Source organism: Callithrix jacchus, chromosome 5, assembly GCF_049354715.1.
Source record: "Callithrix jacchus isolate 240 chromosome 5, calJac240_pri, whole genome shotgun sequence".
NCBI classification, from domain to species: domain Eukaryota; kingdom Metazoa; phylum Chordata; class Mammalia; order Primates; family Cebidae; genus Callithrix; species Callithrix jacchus.
The window spans coordinates 162,689,322-162,708,507 of NC_133506.1; the positions used below are offsets into that span (position 1 = coordinate 162,689,322).

At 40.7% G+C, this 19,186-nt stretch overlaps 1 protein-coding gene and 1 long non-coding RNA gene across 23 annotated transcripts in view; both read right to left on the bottom strand.

The window, feature by feature from the left end:
• Positions 1-19,186, bottom strand: part of ENOX1 (ecto-NOX disulfide-thiol exchanger 1) — a 626,515-nt gene that overhangs the window by 363,222 nt on the left and 244,107 nt on the right. The window lies entirely within an intron of this gene.
• LOC144582789 (uncharacterized) overlaps positions 1-19,186 on the bottom strand; it is a 62,456-nt gene that overhangs the window by 25,191 nt on the left and 18,079 nt on the right. The window contains exon 2 of the long non-coding RNA XR_013536239.1: positions 1-18,972. This exon is cut by the window's left edge and continues 25,191 nt beyond it. This is a non-coding gene — a long non-coding RNA (uncharacterized LOC144582789). The remainder of the gene's footprint in view (positions 18,973-19,186) is intronic.

Genomic DNA, 19,186 nt, shown 5'->3' on the forward strand with positions numbered 1-19,186 from the left:
GACATTCTGTATGGTTTCAGAAATAAAACATTTCCTTCTCTTTATTTCATCGTTTTTAAAAACCATAGAGAAGATAAGAAACTAAATGTGGAATTGTATGGCACAGGTCTGAATAAGGCTAGAATGACATTAATGTGACATACATTTTATACTGTAGACCTGGGATACACATAAGTAAACTATACTGTAGATTTAGGGGTGGGTTAAAATAATATTCAGATTAAGAGAACTTTCTTTCATTGCTTTTATACTAAAAATTACTATTTGAATTAATATTGAATTTGTGGAATTTTAATAAATACTTTATCATCATATGAGGTAATCATGTGCCTTTTCTTCTTTATAAAATTAGTATGAAAAATTATGATCCAAGATGGCCAAATAGGAACAGCTCTGGAGTGCAGGTCCCAGTGAGAATGTAGAGGGTGAGTGATCACCACAGTTCCAAATGAATTTTTACTGCCCACAGACCAGGAGATTTCTGGGTGGAAAAGTGCCACAAGTCTCCAGCATGGCTGTTTCAGCTGGTGCAGTGGGTCTCCACACAAAAACTCACACAAATCTGGGTGGCCATTTCAACTGGTGCCTGGAACGCCTGGGAGACAGAGCTGCCCATTCAACTGAAAAAAAGCAGGCTGAAACAGGGAGCCAGGTGATCTCGCTCGGCGGGTCCCACCCCACAAAGACCAGCAATTTGAAATGCTCTAGATTGAGAGTTTAACAGCAAGCACAGCTGGACCCAAGATGGTCCAGCTCTGTGGGGGGAAGGGCAGCCACCGTTACTGAGGCAGTCCGCCACTACCGAGGCAGTCCACCATTCAGTCTGCCACTACCGAGGCAGTCCGCCATTACCCAGGCAGTCTGCCATTACCGAGGCAGTCCACCCAGGCAGTCTGCCATTACTGAGGCAGATCACCATTACCGAGGTGGTTCTAACTATATCTCTATAAACAAAACTGCAAAGAAGTTCACACAGCAGCTGGGCAGAGCCCACGGCAGCTCAGCAACGCCTCTGCTGCCAGACTGTGACTAGGCTACCTCCTCGCTGGGCAGGGCATCTCTGAAAAAAGGCAGCAGCACATCAGGAACTTATAAATAAAGCCCCACCTTCCTGGGGAAAAAAAAGGGCAGTTGTAAGTTCTGCTGCAGCAGACTTAAACGTACCTGCCCAGCAGCTCTGAATGAATGGAACAATGGAGCTCACAGCTCAGCACTTGAGCTCCTGTAAGGGTCAGACTGTCTCCTCAGGCAGCTCCCTGACCCATGTATATTCACAGAGACACCTCATAAAGGAGAGCTCAGGGTGACATCTGACAGGTATCCTGGGACAAAGATAACAGAAAAAGAAACTGGCAGCAACCCTTACTGTTCTGCAGCCGGTGCAGGTGATCCCCAAGCAAGCATGGTCTGGAGTGGACCTACAGCAGTCCTACAGCAGAAGGGCCTACCTGTTAGAAGGAAAACTAAAAAATGGAAAGAAGTAACTTCATCATCAACAAAAAGGATGTCCACTCAGAGACTGCATCTGAAAGTCACCAACTACAAAGACCACAGGCAGATAAATCCAAAAAGATTGAAAGAAACCAGCGCAAAAAGGATGCAAACACCCAAAACCATAATGCCTCTCCTCCTACAAGGGATCACAACTCCTCACCAGCAAGGGAACAAGGCTGGATGGAGAATGAGTCTGATGAATTGACAGAAACAGGCTTCAGAAAGTGGGTAATAACAAACTTCTCTGAGCTAAAAGAACGTGTTCTAACCCATTGCAAAGAAACTAAAAACACTGAAAAAAGGTTTGACCAAATGCTACTGAGAATAAACAGCTTATAGAAGAATATAAATGAATTGATGGAGCTGAAAAACACAAGAATTTCACAAAGCATACATAAGTTTTAATAGCTGAATTGACTAACCAGAGGAAAGGATATCAGAGATTGAAGATCAACTCAATGAAATAAAATGAGAAGGCAAGATTAGAGAGAAAAGACTAAAAAGAATTAAACCAAAGCCTCCAAGAAATATGGGATTATGTGAAAAGACCTAATCTACTTTGATAGGTGTACCTGAATGTGACAAAGAAAATGAATCCAAGCTAGAAAACACTCTTCAGGATATTATACAAGAAAACTTCCCCAACCTAGCAAGGCAGGACAATACTCAAGTCTGGGAAATACAGAGAACACCACAAAGATATTCCTCAAGAAGAACAACTTCAAGGCACATAATCATCAGATTCACCAGGGTTGAAATGAAGGAAAAAATGCTAAGGGCAGCCAGAGAGAAAGGTCGAGTTACCCACAAAGGGCAGCACGTCAGACTCACAGTGGATCTCTCAGCAGAAACCCTACAAGTCAGAAGACAGTGAGGGCCAATATTCATCATCCTTAAAGAAATGAACTTTCAACCTAGAATTTCATATCCAGCCAAACTAAGCTTCATAAGCAAGGGAGTAATAAAATCCTTTATGAACAAGCAATTGCTCAGAGATTTCATTACAACCAGCCTGCTTTACAAGAGCTCCTGAAAGAAGCACTGAACACAGAAAGGAACAATCAGTACCAGCCACTCCAAAAACGTACCAAATGGTAAAGAGCATCGACACAATGAAGAAACTGCATCAACTAATGGGCAAAACAACTAGCTAGCATCAAAATGGCTTGATCAGATTCATACATAACAAACTTAACCTTAAAGTAAATGGGCTAAATGCCCCAGTCAAAAGACACAGACTGGCAAATTGGATAAAAAGTCAAAATCCATCGGTGTGCTGTATCCAGGAAACACATCGCACATGCAAGGATACACATAGGTTTAAAATAAAGGGATGGAGGAAGATTTACCAAGCAAATGGAGAGCAAAAAAAAAGAAAGCAGGAGTTGCAATCACAGTCTCTGATAAAATAGACTTTAAACCAACAAAGATCAAAAGAGACAAAGAAGATCATTACATAATGGTAAAAGGATCAATGCAACAAGAAGAGCTAACTATCCTAATATGTATGCACCCAATGCAGGAGCACCCAGATACATAAAGGAAGTTCTTAACGATCTACAAAGAGACTTAGACTCCCACTCAATAATACTGGGAGACTTTAACACTCCATTGTCAATATTGGACAGATCAACGAGACAGAAAATTAACAAGGATATCCAGGACTTGAACTCAGATCTGGACCAAGCAAACCTAATAGACATTTACAGAACTCTCCACCCCAAATCCACAGAATATATGTTTTTCCAAGCACCACATCACACCTACTCTAAAATTGACCACATAATTGGAAGTAAATCACTCTTCAGCAAATGCAAAAGAATGGAATTCATAACAAACAGTCTCGCAGACCACAGTGCCATCAAATTAGAACTCAGGATTAAGAAACTAACTCAGAGCTGCAAAACTTCATGGGAAGTGAACAACTGGCTCTTGAGTGTTTACTGGATAAACAATGAAATGAAGGCAGAAATAAAGATGTTCTTTGAAACCAATGAGAATGAAGACACAATGTACCAGAATCTCTGGGACACATTTAAAGCAGTCTCTAGAGGAAAATATATAGCAATAAATGCCCACATGAGAAGTGATGAAAGATCTAAAATCGACACCCTAACATCAAAATGGAAACAGCTCGAGGAGCAAGATAAAAAAAACTCAAAAGCTAGCAGAAGACAAGAAATAACTATGATCAGAGCAGAACTGAAGGAGATAGAGACACAAAAATCCCTTCAAAAAATTAACAAATCCAGGAGCTGGTTTTTTGAAAGGATCAACAAAATAGACAGACCACTAGCCAGATTAATAAAAAAGAAAAGAGAGAAGAATCAAATAATGCAATAAAAATGATAAAGGGGAAATCACCACAGATTCCACAGAAATACAAACTACCATCAGAGATTACCACAAACAACTCTATGCACATAAACCAGTAAACCTGGAAGAAATGGATAAATTCCTGGACACCTGCACCCTCCTATGCCTAAACCAGGAAGAAGTTAAAACTCTGAAAAGACCAATAACAAGGTCTGAAGTTGAGGCATCAATTAATAGCCTACCAATGAAAAAAAGCCCAGGTTCAGATGGGTTCACAGCCGAATTCTACCAAAAGTACAAAGAGAAGCTAGTACCACTCCTTCTGAAACTATTCCAAACAATCCAGAAAGAGGGAATCCTTCCCAAATCATTTTACAAGACCAACATCATCCTCATACCAGAACCTGGCAGAGATTCAACAAGAAAAGAAAACTTCAGGCCAGTATCCATGATGAATATAGATGCAAAAATCTTCAATAAAATACTGGCAAACTGATTGCAACAGCAAATCAAAAAGCTTATCCACCATGACCAAGTTGGCTTCATCCTGGGGATGCAAGGCTGGTTCAACATACACAAGTCTATAAACATAATTCACCACATAAACAGAACCAAAAACAAAAACCACATGATTATCTCAATTGATGCAGGGAAGGCCTTTGACAAAATTCAACAGCACTTTATGCTAAAAACTCTCAATAAACTAGGTATTGATAGAACGCATCTCAAAATAATAAAAGCTATTTACGACAAACCAACAGCCAATATCATACTGAATGGGCAAAAACTGGAAGCATTCCCTTTGAAATCTGGCACGAGACAAGGTTGCCCTCTCTCACCACTCTTATTCAACATAGTATTGGAAGTTCTAGCCAGAGCAATCAGGCAAGAAAAAGAAATAAAGGGTATTCAATTAGGAAAGGAGGAAGTCAAATTGTCTCTATTTGTAGAAAACACGATTGTACATTTAGAAGACCCCATTGACTCAGCACAAAATCTCCTGAAACTAATAAGCAACTCTAGCAGTTTCAGGAGTCTCAGGATACAAAATCAATGTGCAGAAATCACAAGCATTCCTCTACACCAATAGCAGGCTTAAAGAGAGCCAAATCAAGAACGAACTGCCATTCACAATTGCTACAGAGGATAAAATACCCAGAATGCAATTAGCAAAAAATGTAAAGGACCTCTTCAAGGAGAACTACAAACCACTGCTCAAGGACATAAAAGAGGACACAAAGAAACGGAAAAACATTCCATGCTCATGGTTAGGAAGAATCAATATTGTGAAAATGGCCATATTGCCCAAAGTAATTTACAGATTCAAGGTTATCCCCATCAAGCTACCATTGACCTTTACAGAACTGGAAAAAACCACCTTAAACTTCATATGGAACCAACAGAGAGCCAGCATAACCAAGTCAATTCTTAGCAAAAAGAACAAAGCTGGAGTCATGCTACCTGACTTCAAACTATACTACAAGGCTACAGTAATCAAAACAGCATGGTACTGGTACCAAAACAGAGATATAGACCAATGGAACAGAACAGAGGCCTCGGAGACAGTGCCACACATCTACAACCATCTGTTATTTGACAAACCTGGCAAAAACAAGCAATGGGGAAAGGATTCCTCATTTAATAAACGGTGTTGGGAAAACTGGCTAGCCATGTGCAGAAAGCAGAAACTGGACCCCTTCCTGACACCTTACATTAAAATTAACTCCAGATGGATTAAAGACTTAAGCATAAGACAAACACCATAAAAACCCTAGAAGAAAACCTAGGCAAAACCATTCAAGACATAGGAACAGGCAAGGACTTCATGACTAGAACACCAAAAGCATTGGCAGCAAAAGCCAAAATAGACAAATGGGATCTAATTAAACTCCAGAGCTTCTGCACAGCAAAAGAAACAATCATTAGAGTGAACTGGCAACCAATAAAATGGGAAAAAATATTTGCAATCTACCCACCTGACAAAGGGCTAATATTCAGAATCTACAAAGAACTAAAACAGATTTACAAGAAAAAAACAAACCTATTCAAAAGTGGACAAAGAATATGAACAGACACTTTAAAAAAGAAGACATATATGAGGCCAACAAACATATGAAAAAATGCTCATCATGATTAGAGAAATGCAAATTAAAACCACATTGAGATACTATCTCATGCTAGTCAGAATGGCGATTAAAAATCTGGAGACAACAGCTGCTGGAGAGGATGTGGAGAAATAGGAGCACTTTAAACTGTTGATGGGAGTTCAACCATTGTGGAAGACAGTGTGGGGATTCCTCAGGGACCTAGAAATAGATATTCCATTTGACCTAGCAACCCTATTACTGGGTATATATTAATTTTTGGTCTCCCTTCTAACATATGCACTTAAGGCTATATATTTTCCTCAAAGATGGCATTAGTTGCATTTTATATATTTTGAATGTCAACATTTTAATATCATGCAGGTCAAAATATTTTCTAATTTTCATTGTGTTTTCTCCTTTAACCCAGTATTTATATAGAACTATATTTCCTAATTTTTAAATATAGAAATACTCAAGATTTTGCTGTTGTTTTCTGGATTACTGTTACTGTCTTGCAGCTTAAATAAATTATGATCAACTTTTGATTCTTTGTAAATTTTTAATCCTTTGAAATGTTGTTAGATTTGATTTTTGACTCAAGTTTTTTATATGTTTTATGTATACTAGAAAAAAGTGTTTTTCTGCACTTCTGTATTCAATATATTTATGTGGCCATAAATAAAGTCTAGCATATTATTTAAACTTCCTAAATGCTTACTAACGTTTTGTGTGCACTCTCAATTCCTGAAAGACAGATATTGCAATCTCTTACTATCTGAATTATTGTTTTTCCTCTTCGTTCTGTCAATCTTTGATTTCATTAGTTTTTATCATTAAATGACTAAAACTTTGAGATCATTTTAACTTCCAGGTGTATTAAAGTTTTCATACTTGTAAAATAGCCTCTTTGTATTTGGTGATGTTTTCTGATTTAAAATCTTATTGTTAGTGTTGCTACCATCACCTCTGCCGGGCAGAGAGCATTAGGATTTATATCTTATCCATTCTGAAATCTTTTGACGTTCAGCCTTTTTACACACTCATTTTCTATATATATCTCTTGAATGTAGCACTGAGTTGGAACTTATCCAGTCTTACAATCTTGTCCTTTAATTGAAACACACATCTATTTACAATTAATACAAGTACAAAGTTTACCATTACTGAGTTTAAGTCTACCATCTTAAAACCTACTCAGCTATTCTGAACAAAGTATAAAATTTGGTTCAGAAAAACACAATTTGTTTTTTCCCCTAACATTAGTCAGTATCAACTTCAAATGTGTATTATGAGGATTAAACAAATTTATATGAGATTTGTATAAGCTGTGAAAATTACAATGTCCTAAAGCAAACTTTGTGTTACTAAATATGTGTCTATTAAAGATTTTCCAAAGATCTCTGATGTAGGCTCTTAAATGCAGGTTCGGACAAGTTGAAAACAAAATCAACGAATATTGGCAGCGTGATAAGACTCCTAAGATGATCCTTTTAAAAGAAAGAGAGCTCGTGACATTTGGGATAGAAAAGTATGTTCGAAGGCTCTCAGGAGGAAAGGACTTGGTGAGTCTAAGGAATGGTAAAGACGCCAGTGTGGTGAGAATGGTGAGACAGGTATGGGCTCAGTCCTTCAGAGCTTTGAGGGGTTGTTGACTTTGTAAGAAATGCACTTCCCAGTATGTAGTGCAATAGTTTGGGTTTACATTTTTATTTCTTTACTCAGTCAGCTGTGGCAAAAACTAATTAGAAGAGGCAAGAATGAAGTGGAGTGGACATGGTAACCATTCAGTCTTCTAAAGGACCACCCTCAACGAAGGTGGTGCCTTTAACTGGAGAAACAGAAGCAGGTGGCTTTGAGATGCCTCTGAGGGTAGAATCAACAGCAGATGAGAATCTCATGTGGGGAATAAGAGAGAGGGTGATGTCAAGGATGATGTCCAGAATTCAAAATCAATCAACATGCTGATGAGAGGTGTTTGTAGTAAATTCATATCTGCAGTAAATAAAGTCTAATACTTACAGACCATTTATCAAATCCACTGCATATCATTCTGTGGTCTTATTTCCATTCTTTAATACATTACAAATATCATAAGCTTATGAAAACCTTTCACAGTTCCACACTCTCCAATCTTACATTTTTTTTTTCTCTCTGTGGCTTTGTGCTAAAAATGATTTCAGGGACCATAAGCTGTGGCTCACATCTGTAATCCTAGCATTTTGGGAGGTCAAGGCAGGAGGACTGGTTGAGGCCAGGAGTTTGAGGCCAGCCTGGGCAAGACAGTGAAGCCAAAAGAACAATTTAAAAATTAGCCAGGCATAGTGACATGTGCCTACAGTTAGTCCCAGCTACTCAGGAGGCTAAGGTGGGAAGATCACTTGGTGCCAGGAATTTGAGGCTTCGGTGAGCTATGACTGCACCACTGTACTCCAGCCTGGGCAACAGTACAAGAACTGTTTCTAAAAAATAAGAAATAAAAATGATTTCAAATAAAACTGAACAGTTCACCACATACTATATCATTCTTTTCACAAAAGGCACACTATAAGATTTGGTCAGAAACCTTCAGAGGTTCAGACCAGGTTGACACTGTCTCTAAAAAAAATTAAAACATGAAAGTTTCATTGTATTGCATTTTCACAAGAAAATAAATTGAAATAGGCAGTCCATACAAAACACCATTTGTTTTTTCCCTAACACAATACTCCAGTACCGTTGCTTTCAAAAGAAGCATTTCTATGATACAATCATCATGTTTGTAATTGAAATAATAATGTCAAATCATTATTGGGCCTGCATTCCATTTAGGTTTTCAAGTTTTGAGGTCTCTGCAAAATAAAAAGATAAGGTTTCTAATGGAATCATAAGACTGAACATTTTTCTTCTTTCTCTGGTGATAAACTTTATGTCAAAAAGCATCTCTCCCAAAAAAAGAGAATGGTTTCTGAACACTAGAAAAGTTTTATTCACTGTGGGGGGTTCCAGAAAACCCCCTTAGCAATCAATATAACAAATCACACAATTCCCTCAACTACAAAAATGAACAGTAGAGATGGCAGCGGTCCCTGGAATTTAAAGCATAAGGGTCTTTTTTTTTTTTTTTTTAAATGAGACAGTCTCCCTCTGTCACCCAGGCTGGAATGCAGTGGCACGATCTTGGCTCACTGCAACCTCTGCCTCCCAGACTCAGGTGATTCTTGTCCCTCAGCCTACCCAGTAGCTGGGATCACAAGCACCTGCCACCACACCTCGCTAATTTTTTGTAGTTTAGTAGTCATGGGGTTTCGCCAGGTTGGCCAGGCTGGTCTCGAACTTCCGACCTAAGGTGATCCACCTGCCTCAGCCTCCCAAAGCGTCAGGATTACAGGTGTGAGTCACCTCGCTGGGCCCTAAGTGTCATCATTCATTCAGACTGCTCTAACATAATACTACATACCAAGTGGCTTATAAACAACAGAAATCAACTTTTGACAGTTCTGGAGGCTGGGAAGTCCAGGATCTGGTTGCTGGTGAGGGCTCGCATCCTGGTTCATAGACGGCTGTCTCCTTGCTGAGTTCTCACATGGTGGAAGGGAGCTCTCTAGGGCCTCTATTATAAGGGTCCTGTCTCCTTGATGAGGGCTCCACCTACATGACCCAATCACCTCTCAAAGGCCCTACCCCTAATGCCATCATCTTAGGGATGAAGATATCAACTTATGAATTTGCGGGGGAAAAACTTTCAGTCTGTAAGAAAAGTACACAAGAGGGCTGGGAGGAGGGGAGTATATGTTACATATGGGGACATGGGATGGGGAAGGGTGTGAAGAAAGTTCTTGTTCTTCTGCTTGTTATAGTGATGTTTCTCCTGGGATTGTGCAGTGAAGAGGGGAAGGAATAAAGAGAGGAGAGGAAAAAACTACGGGATCAGATGAAAGCCCTGTTTTCCAAACATCATGCTTTGAGCTAGTAGTGAATGTATCAGAAACAGAATTTGTTTTGGTAAGCTAGAACAGAAGATATCAGAGTATATTGTATGTAACGGCAACCTCCGCCTCCAGGGTTCACGCAACTCTCCTGCCTCAGCCTTCCGAGTAGCTGGGATTACAGGAATGTGTCCCCATGCCTGGCTAATTTTTTAAGGATTTTTAGTAGAGATGGGGTTTCATCATGTTGGCCAGGCTAGTCTTGAACTCCTGACCTCAGGTGACATGTAGTAGGGGTAACATTTCATGAAATATTTTGTTTCACATATAATGAATCTTATTTTGTGGGTGTATGTAAATATATGTGTGTTGATTTGGCATATAAAATGCTTTTCATATCACGGTTTGTAGTTGAGTCACTAAACTAGAGAATTTAAGGTTCCCTTCTCCTGCTTCCCATAGTACAAGACTGTTATATGAATATCTGATGCTCATATTTTACTTGTGTTTTATGCCTTTAGAACAAAACAGTGTTTTCTTTATCTCTGTTACCCATAATGCTACAAAGAAAAAAACCCTTTCTTCTGACTTTTCAGAAATTCTTATTCTCATTTCCTGTCACAAATTGATTCCCTGTTAGTTTTCAACTCTCTAGCCATACTAGATCACTGAGCTTTTAGAGATTATGAAGATCATCTATCTCCTTTATCTCTTTTGCAGATGGTTTTTAAAACTGGCATGTGAGGAGCCTTTACTTACACATTCCCATCTACATTTTTTTTTTTTTTTTTTTTGGAGAGGTAGTCTTGCTCTGTCTCCCAGGCTGGAGTGCAGTGGCATGATCTCAGCTCATGGCAACCTCCGCCTCCAGGATTCAAGCAATTCTCCTGCCTCAGCCTCCTGAATAGCTGAGATTGCAGGCATGTGTCACCATGCCTAGCTAATTTTTTTGTATTTTTAGTAGAGATGGGGTTTCACCATGTTGGCCAGGCTAGTCTTGAACTCCTAACCTCAAGTGATCTGCCTGCCGTGGCCTCCCAAAGTGTGGGCTTACAGGCGTGAGCCACCGCGTCCAGCCTAAGTTATTGTCTACAGGGAAAAAAAAGTCCATGGTGAATCAGAATCACTTTCTTGCTGTGCAAACCTGGAAAGTTACTCGTTCTCTCTGAGCGCCAGTTACCTTGACTGTAAACTAAAGCTAAGATTATCTCCTTAACTAGATTGTTGCAAGGAGTGAAGATGACTCATGTAAGTGTCTGACCCAAATTAGGCATTTGCTAAATGATATTTTGAATTACGATACCATGAGAACCCAAGCACACAACTGTTTCTTGTAACCTCATATATAAGCAGGCCTCTTGTTGTCTGCCGCCTCGAAGAGCATATTTATTTATTTATTTATTTTTGAGACGGAGTTTCGCTCTTGTTGCCCAGGCTGGAGTGCAATGGCATGATCTTGGCTCACTGCAACCTCCGCCTTCTGAGTTCAAACAATTCTCCTGCCTCAGCCTCCTGAGTAGCTGGGACTACAGGCACGCACCACCATGCCCAGCTAATTTTTGTATTTTTAGTAGAGACGGGGTTTCACCATGTAGACCAAGATGGTCTCGATCGAAGAGCACATTTAATCTCCTTTCATCCCCCCAAGGGCCAACACATGGCCCGACGCACAGTTGATGCTTGATAAAAGTTGACAGAATTGAATTAAGGGAGGGTGCCGTTGTGTTTTCCTGATAAGAGAGTACACTTATTGCCAAAATAATTATAGAAATTAAGTTCTATGCTCAAATTAGCTCGTTAATTTAGAGGCTGGGAGAAGAATCACAATAGGAACTGCCTATTTCCCAAACGATCCAACCAAAAGAGAACAAAAGTCGCGTTCTGTCCAGTGAGCATCGCCTTCCCTGGCGGGGTTACTGCGTCTCTCTGCTCTGGGAAGAAGCCAGTAACGGAAAGCAGCTGCTGGTCAAGACAAGCAGAGCATCTAGGCTGAAGACCGAGTGCTGTTTCTGCTGATCTTTAAAAGGAAAGAACGAGTTGATAAGAGAGAACAGTGGTTTGCTCTGAAACCAGCCTGACAAACCATAGGTCAGTACTTATTTTTTTCAAAAACTTCCTTCCTTCTGCTCCCATTTATACATAAACAAAACACATCGTAAACCCCCTCCATCGTTTTGTCCTCTTAAGTTCTTAGTCCCAGTTGGCCTCACTGGCAGCACATGCTCTCCTGACCACACAGCTGCGTCCAACGGAGGTGGAGGCACAGCCTTCAGTGGTATCTCTGCTGTCTCAAAGGAATTCCAGGTATCACTAAAACAATGTGTCTGTGCCTCTAAATACAACAGGCCGGAAGTGTTTTAGTAAACTGACGGTCTTCCCTAAAGGACCCCGAGGTGTATGCAGCTACTGAGTTTCCCATCCTACCATCTTCAAAGTGATAGAGAAAATGCAATTCTGATGCAAAGAGCCTTTCCGGCTGACCCTGGGGTGGCATTTGCTGTCTATTCTTCTATTAAACTACCTCACAAACATCATTTTTGTAAAGTTTCTTTCTGTTTCCTCTCTCATATATATGTAAGAGGCCCCAGGCGTGGAGGCAGTGTTAGGCTGGGGAGGAATGGACGGGACTCCTAGGAATAGCCTCCATCAGACGCCTGGTCCGTGGGCCCCAGTCACCGTCAGGGGTCGGCGGGGAGCTCGGAGCTTCCCAGGATCCTGCCTCTCTCCCTGCTTTCTGCCAAGCAGCAGGAACACACAGTTCATTAAAGCAAAGCCAAATGGCACAGACTGAGAAATAGCAAGGAACTTCCAGGGACTTGTTGATTTTGGAAACTTAATGTCCGCACTGTGTAACCGTGTGCATGCTCTCCAGTGGGGAGGAGATTGCCGTCTATGTCAGAGAGATGCTTCAGAGGAAGATGTCTCCTCAAGCAGGTAGTCTATGTCTGGCTGTTGGCATCTACTGTCCTCTCTGCTCCTTCATTCAATAAAGTGAGCCACCTTATCGGAGCTACAGAGACCTCTGACAGGTGCAGGCGAGGACGTCGGAGGGGAGGACAGAAGGGAGGACGTCGGAGGGGAGGACGGAGGGGAGGACGTCGGAGGGGAGGACAGCGGAGGGGAGGACAGCGGAGGGGAGGATATCAGAGGGGAGGACGTCGGAGGGGAGGACGTCAGAGGGGAGGACGTCGGAGGGGAGGACGTCGGAGGGGAGGATGTCAGAGGGGAGGACGTTGGAGGGGAGGACGTCGGAGGGGATGCCATTTCCATAGCTTGTCATTTTCTCTGTAATGGCAGGAGGCAGTAGAGATAATTGTTTATGTTTCAAACATGAAATAATGAATTGGCACTCGAACAAGTCTTGAAAGATAAAATGTTCAGTGTTAACTGAGCCTCTATATTGTGCCAGGTAATATTTACATGCTGAGAATACAGTGCTGAATAAGGTCTCTGCCCTCATAGACCAGTATTCTAGTAGGAAGGGACAAAACAGACAAGCTAAAACAAATTTTCAGAGTGATAAGTGCTATGGAGAAGACTAAACATGGATAGAGACTGACTGGCTATGGAGGGGGCAGATTTCAGCAGATTTAAGGAAGGCCTTTCAGATGAGCCGGCATTTAAACTGAAAGGTGAAGGAAGAGAAAGAGCTGCCAAGCCACATCCAGAGGGTCCCAGGCAGGAGGTGCAAATGCCCTGTGGCGGTGTGGAGGATAGCTCGGCCGTGTGCCTGGAGCCTGATCAACTATAGGCAGGTGCATGAGAAGCGGTTACAGGGTAGGGTGGTAGGACCAGACCCCATAGGAGCCTGAAGATGGTGGGAGGAGTTCCTATGTCACTCTGACTGTAAAGGGAATCCCTGAGCTATAATTGAATAAATCTCTTTTGCCTCCTCACTGCCAGAGTCCTGCTCACCACATCTGAAGGATCCATATCTTCCAGAGCTCTGTGGATTTCAACAGCCAATATTTGCTCCTCATACCCCCAACTTCTGCTTTTTCATTATGTGTGAGCATCAAAACAGAACTCTGATGCCAAATTACTTATATATAAATAAACCAACCATTAAAAAATGCAAGGTCTCTCACCTATCACCATACTTCTCACTTGCCATTCTCTTACATCCCAGTGACTTGAATGAAAAGAAATAGAACCAGAAAATAATCAACACAGTACAATTTAATCTAAATTATCCTCTCACAACATCCCTGAGACTGACTTGCCAAATCCTGTTTGCTGTCAGATTGGATTCTCTGGAAGTGCGTGCCTTCTGCAGAGTATCTCAGACATGGATAATGCGGGCAGGACTAAACTGCTTTTCCTCCCATTTGAGTTGTCAACACCTCCCTCCGGGCCAATAGGGGATTATGGTTTCAACAATACATGTAAGCTAATTGTTTGTTAAGCCAGCTCAGCCAACCATAAAATCATAGGAGAGTCAGGCCTGGCCCATTCTCTTGCCTCTGAACTGGATCACAGTTAGTATCTCTGAGAGCTCCACCCCAGGCCCACAGACCAACTGGGGAATACAGCTCTCGTGCAAAGTCTGAATTTTGTTTCCATGAGGAAAGATTTCTCTAACACAATCAACTACAATCACAAACAATCACCATGTTTGACACATTCGCATTCTTAAGTCTCTATCTGCTTTGGTTTCCTTAAATAAAAGCAAACCAGAGATAAAAGTATGGAAATGAAATCGTTTCAAACAGCAGAGAGCCCTGTGGAAGAATCCACTAACTTAATAAGTACTTCCAGATAAATGACAAGATATGTGTATAAGACAAGCAAACTTCTAAAAAAATTCATTAATGATGCATGAAGATAGAAGTTATCATTGATGGAAAAAGGTGATTGATAAAGACATCAAAGAGAAGGATCTGAAAGTGAAATTTCTTTCTACATACTCACCAGATAAAACAGATAAAGGGGCAATTTTTTAAATTGTTGTAGGTCTAAAGGGAATACTTTCATTTTCAGTAATTTGTCAGCAAAAAGCTCAGCGAACTTTACTATTTGAAATGAGTAGTTTGAGTTAACAATAATGACCAGATATTATGAAACCGTGTTCTGTCTAAACACATCCACACATCTTCAGATGGCTACAAACCCAGTGCTGAGGCTAGCCTCAAACAAGACATGGCCTCTTGAGAGGCTCTTCTGGAAAGCGGGATTCTCTGGTACTAGGGACATCGCACTGTGAACCCCAAAGGAGAGAGAGAACTCTGACCTCCGTGAGATCAGGAGAGGCAGAATCAGGCCCTAACTCGGTGTCCAGGGTTGATGTCCCCTGCTGGCGGCATTCCTGTCCAGAAACTCAAGTCCTCCCCCAAAAAAGTGGCTAGAGAATATATACAAACACAATAAACCGTTCACCGAAAAACAATGCCTTTCTATGACTAGAATTTGGCTAAAGGTTCTTTTTGAGTGTTAGTGATATAAAATTCTGCTCTAAAATAAGATAATAGCTTTAGAACTAAGCTTAAATTTTTGATTATTTGAACACACTAGAAAAAGAAAAGGAGTTTCTATTTCAGAAGACATAGTTATTTGGAAACTGCCACAGCTTAAGTCAAAAACAACAAAATTTCATAAAAGAAAAACAATTAATACCCTCCCTCCTCAACCTTCCGTAGAAATCTTTCTTAGAACTATTCCAGTTGCACATAACAGAAACCAAACTCAATGTGGCTGAAGTAAAAATAGGGATGTAGGGGCACACTTAATGGAAAGTTCAAGGGATAAGGGGCTCAGGTATGGGTAGAACTAGGTGCTTAAATTATGAGAACTTTTCTCCATCTCTTAATTCTGCTGCCCTCTATATTGGCTTCATTTTGAAGTAGATTATCTTTAACTAGAGGCAAAATGACTCTCAGGACTTCCAGATTTATGTTACATCATACAGCAACCTCAGTTTTATAAAACAAAACTTCTGGGAGTTCAACGAATGTCTCAGGATTGGGTCTCCTTAACCTGGCTGGGTCTGCATGCCATCCCTATGTTCTGCCATTCCTGTGGTCTGAATGGCCAGGCCTATTCCTGCAGATGTACCACCTGGATTCCACAAGCTAAGGAGGGACAACCCAAGTTGTAGCTAGCAGGAAAGGAATGCAAGATATCAGTAATGAAATGTCCATGTCTCTCCCTCTAGTTACCTGTTTCCACCTCTTTCAATCAAAAGTCTATCAAAACTGGCTTCAGATGATACTACCTTCTGCAAAAGTGCTTGCCAAATTCCATGGAATTGTTCACTTGAAAATGGTTAATGTAAAAAAATAAATAAATAAATAAAAACAAAAAAACTATCCTTAGAGTCTCTTCTTTTGGTGTAGAAGGCCCTTCTGATCCTCCCACAAACTCTTATGTTTCCTTCTGTCATTGAATTTATTACACTTTTTGAAACTCTCTGTCCATATGTTTGTCTTAAGCATAATAAATTCCCAGAAAGCATTTTATCCTTGCCAGGTAGAAAAGTCTGTGGCACAAAATAGTAAAAATTTATGGAATTAGACTGTTGCTGTTGACAGAGACAGTTCTTCTCTCTCAGGGTGTATCAATCAGTCCACCACAATATCAGTCACACTGAATTTATTCTGAAATAACAATGCAACAGTCTCTAGCAAAGCTCCCATCTTTAATGTCTCTATCTTGTAAACAGAAATTTGAAAACTCAGCCACTGAGAAATGCATTTTTACCTAGTCAATAGAACTCAAGCTCAAACAAGAATAGCAAAATAACAACCGCTAAAAGTACTTTAAAATGACTCATTAAGAAGTGCAAGTCCCTCTGTTCAACAGAAAACCTAATAAAATAACTAATTCATCTCTAACTTCATTTCTACTTTCAGTTCATCTTCTGACTTCACAAAAATGGAAGTTTTGTATTCTACTATGATCAATACCTCCTGTAAAAATAGTATACAGCACAGCAATGCATGACTTTTCAGGTGATGTTATTTTTAACATTGCTGAAATTTACCACTACTTAAAATACCCTAACTGCATTAGTAGATTCTGGAAACTACTCCTCTCTATTTTGCAAATTTATAAATGCTCTGAGCCTAATGCTCATGTGGCTCCTTCTCAGCTTCCAATAAAAATGAGATGTATCCCACAATAATCCAGTTCCAACTTGTCTGGTTTCAGAATCTTCCACTTCGAGTTGAACTCCTGTGATCAAGGCCCTCAAAGCTGCCCTGAATTCCACATTTGGGTCCCCCTGGGTCAGAAGAGACTAATATGAAGGCTCTAAGACAGCGGTCTCCAAACTTTTTGGTACCAGGGACCAGTTTTACGGATAACAATTTTTCCACAGATGGGAGCAGGGACATGGTTTTGGGATAAAACTGTTCTACCTCAGATCACCAGGAATTAGAATCTCATAAGGAGTGCACAACCTAGAGCCCTCACATGCACAATTCACAATAGGGTTCTCACTCCTATGAGAATCTAATGCCTTCGGTGACCTGATAGGAGGTGGAGCTCAGGCAGTAATGCTCACTGGTTGGCCTCTCACCTCCTGCTATGCAGACTTGTTCCTAACAGGCCACAGACTGGTACTGGTCCATGGCCTGGGTATTGGGGACTCCTGCCCTAGGGTCCAGAGAAACGTGAACTAATATTAATAAAGGGAAGGTAAACTAACATGAGCTGTGTGAGGCATGGTGCTGGGTCTCTTACATGCAGGTAGAGCCCCACAATATGCAATCGCTCATTCAACATGGTTTCTTCCTTCAGTGTCCATCGGCAGTTGGGTGTCATACTGGAGGGACAATGGTCTGTGAGGACTTCCCAAGAGATGGCACAAGTAGGCAGAGAACCACATTTGCTGTTCCTAATGAGAATTCAGGCAGATTTCAAGAATAGTTTTGCCTACACATCTTTCTCATCTTCTACCTGATTGCAGATAAGGTACATCTAATACTGCTTGAGATTAGACATGACTGCACTGCTCAGTGCCTCAGTCACCTATCACAAAAACTCCGAGAGGGTTACATTACTACCAGTTTATAGGTGAGAAAACAGAGTCTCAAAGGGGTTAAGTAATTTTCCCACCATAATGTGCTCAAACGCTACAGAAAGTCTCCTCCTTACAAAGTTTCTTTTTTTTTTTTTTTTCCAATCAGTTTGAGCATATAAGGTTGCTCAGGTTAGCCTTGAACTCATGACCTTGCCTTCGCAAGTGCCACGACCTCCAGCGGGAGCCACTTTGGCCTATCCTCAGGCCAAAGTTTCTAAGGCCTATCCTCAGGGTATGTGTACACAGCAGAGAAGTTGTACTTTGCATTCTGTTAAATAAACAATCATCTCCAACCAATGAACCTTTTACGGACATTACAATAGCAATTTAGATCAGCAGTTTTTGTTAGTAAGGAGTTCATATCACAAAATATGCCACCTCTTATTTAAGAGTTTAGACCACAAGTAACCCACATTTAGAGAGCAAAACGCTCGTGTCATTGTGCTTTTCACAGTAACATCCTTCAAATATTATCATACCCAAGAGACAACTTAAGAAATTTTGCGGCCGGGCACGGTGGCTCAAGCCTGTAATCCCAGCACTTTGGGAGGCCAAGGCGGGTGGATCACGAGGTCAAGAGATCGAGACCATCCTGGTCAACATGGTGAAACCCCGTCTCTACTAAAGATACAAAAAATTAGCTGGGCATGGTGGTGCGCGCCTGTAATCCCAGCTACTCAGAAGGCTGAGGCAGGAGAATTGCCTGAACCCAGGAGGCGGAGGCTGCAGTGAGCCGAGATCACGCCATTGCACTCCAGCCTGGGTAACAAGAGCGAAACTCCATCTCAAAAAAGAAAGAAAGAAAGAAATTTTGCGTAACTATGAAAAAGATACACAATCCTAAACTTACTTTCACTTGGATTTTTAGAATAAAATAAAAATTACGGATGCTATCTCAAGATATGCTCTCTCAATACTTTTCCAACTATAGCATACCTAACACAGAACGTAGTTTACATTTGTCCATGGTGGAGCAATTAGATCAAGTTCAGGGGATAATTTATTTTCTAAAAATTACATGGAGTTTTAATTCTATCTATGGATGCGTCACATCTACTGACTTGCGTATGCGAAAGCATCCCTGCATCCTTGGGCTGAAACCTGCTGGGTCATGATGTATTACCTTCTTGAGGTGCTGTTGGCCTGAAAACTGTCGGAATAAAAAATAACAATAAAGAGAGAAAAAAGTAAAAATTACTCAGAATATTTCTGCTTCAGGAAGCTACTGACCCATTTTTTATCTTTTAAGATAAAAACATTTTTGTACACCAAAAACATTTACCTTAAAAGGTACATTATAATTTAGTCAAATTTGAGAGACATGGGTTTCATAAGCTGCATTTGATAACACGACTGAAAAGTAA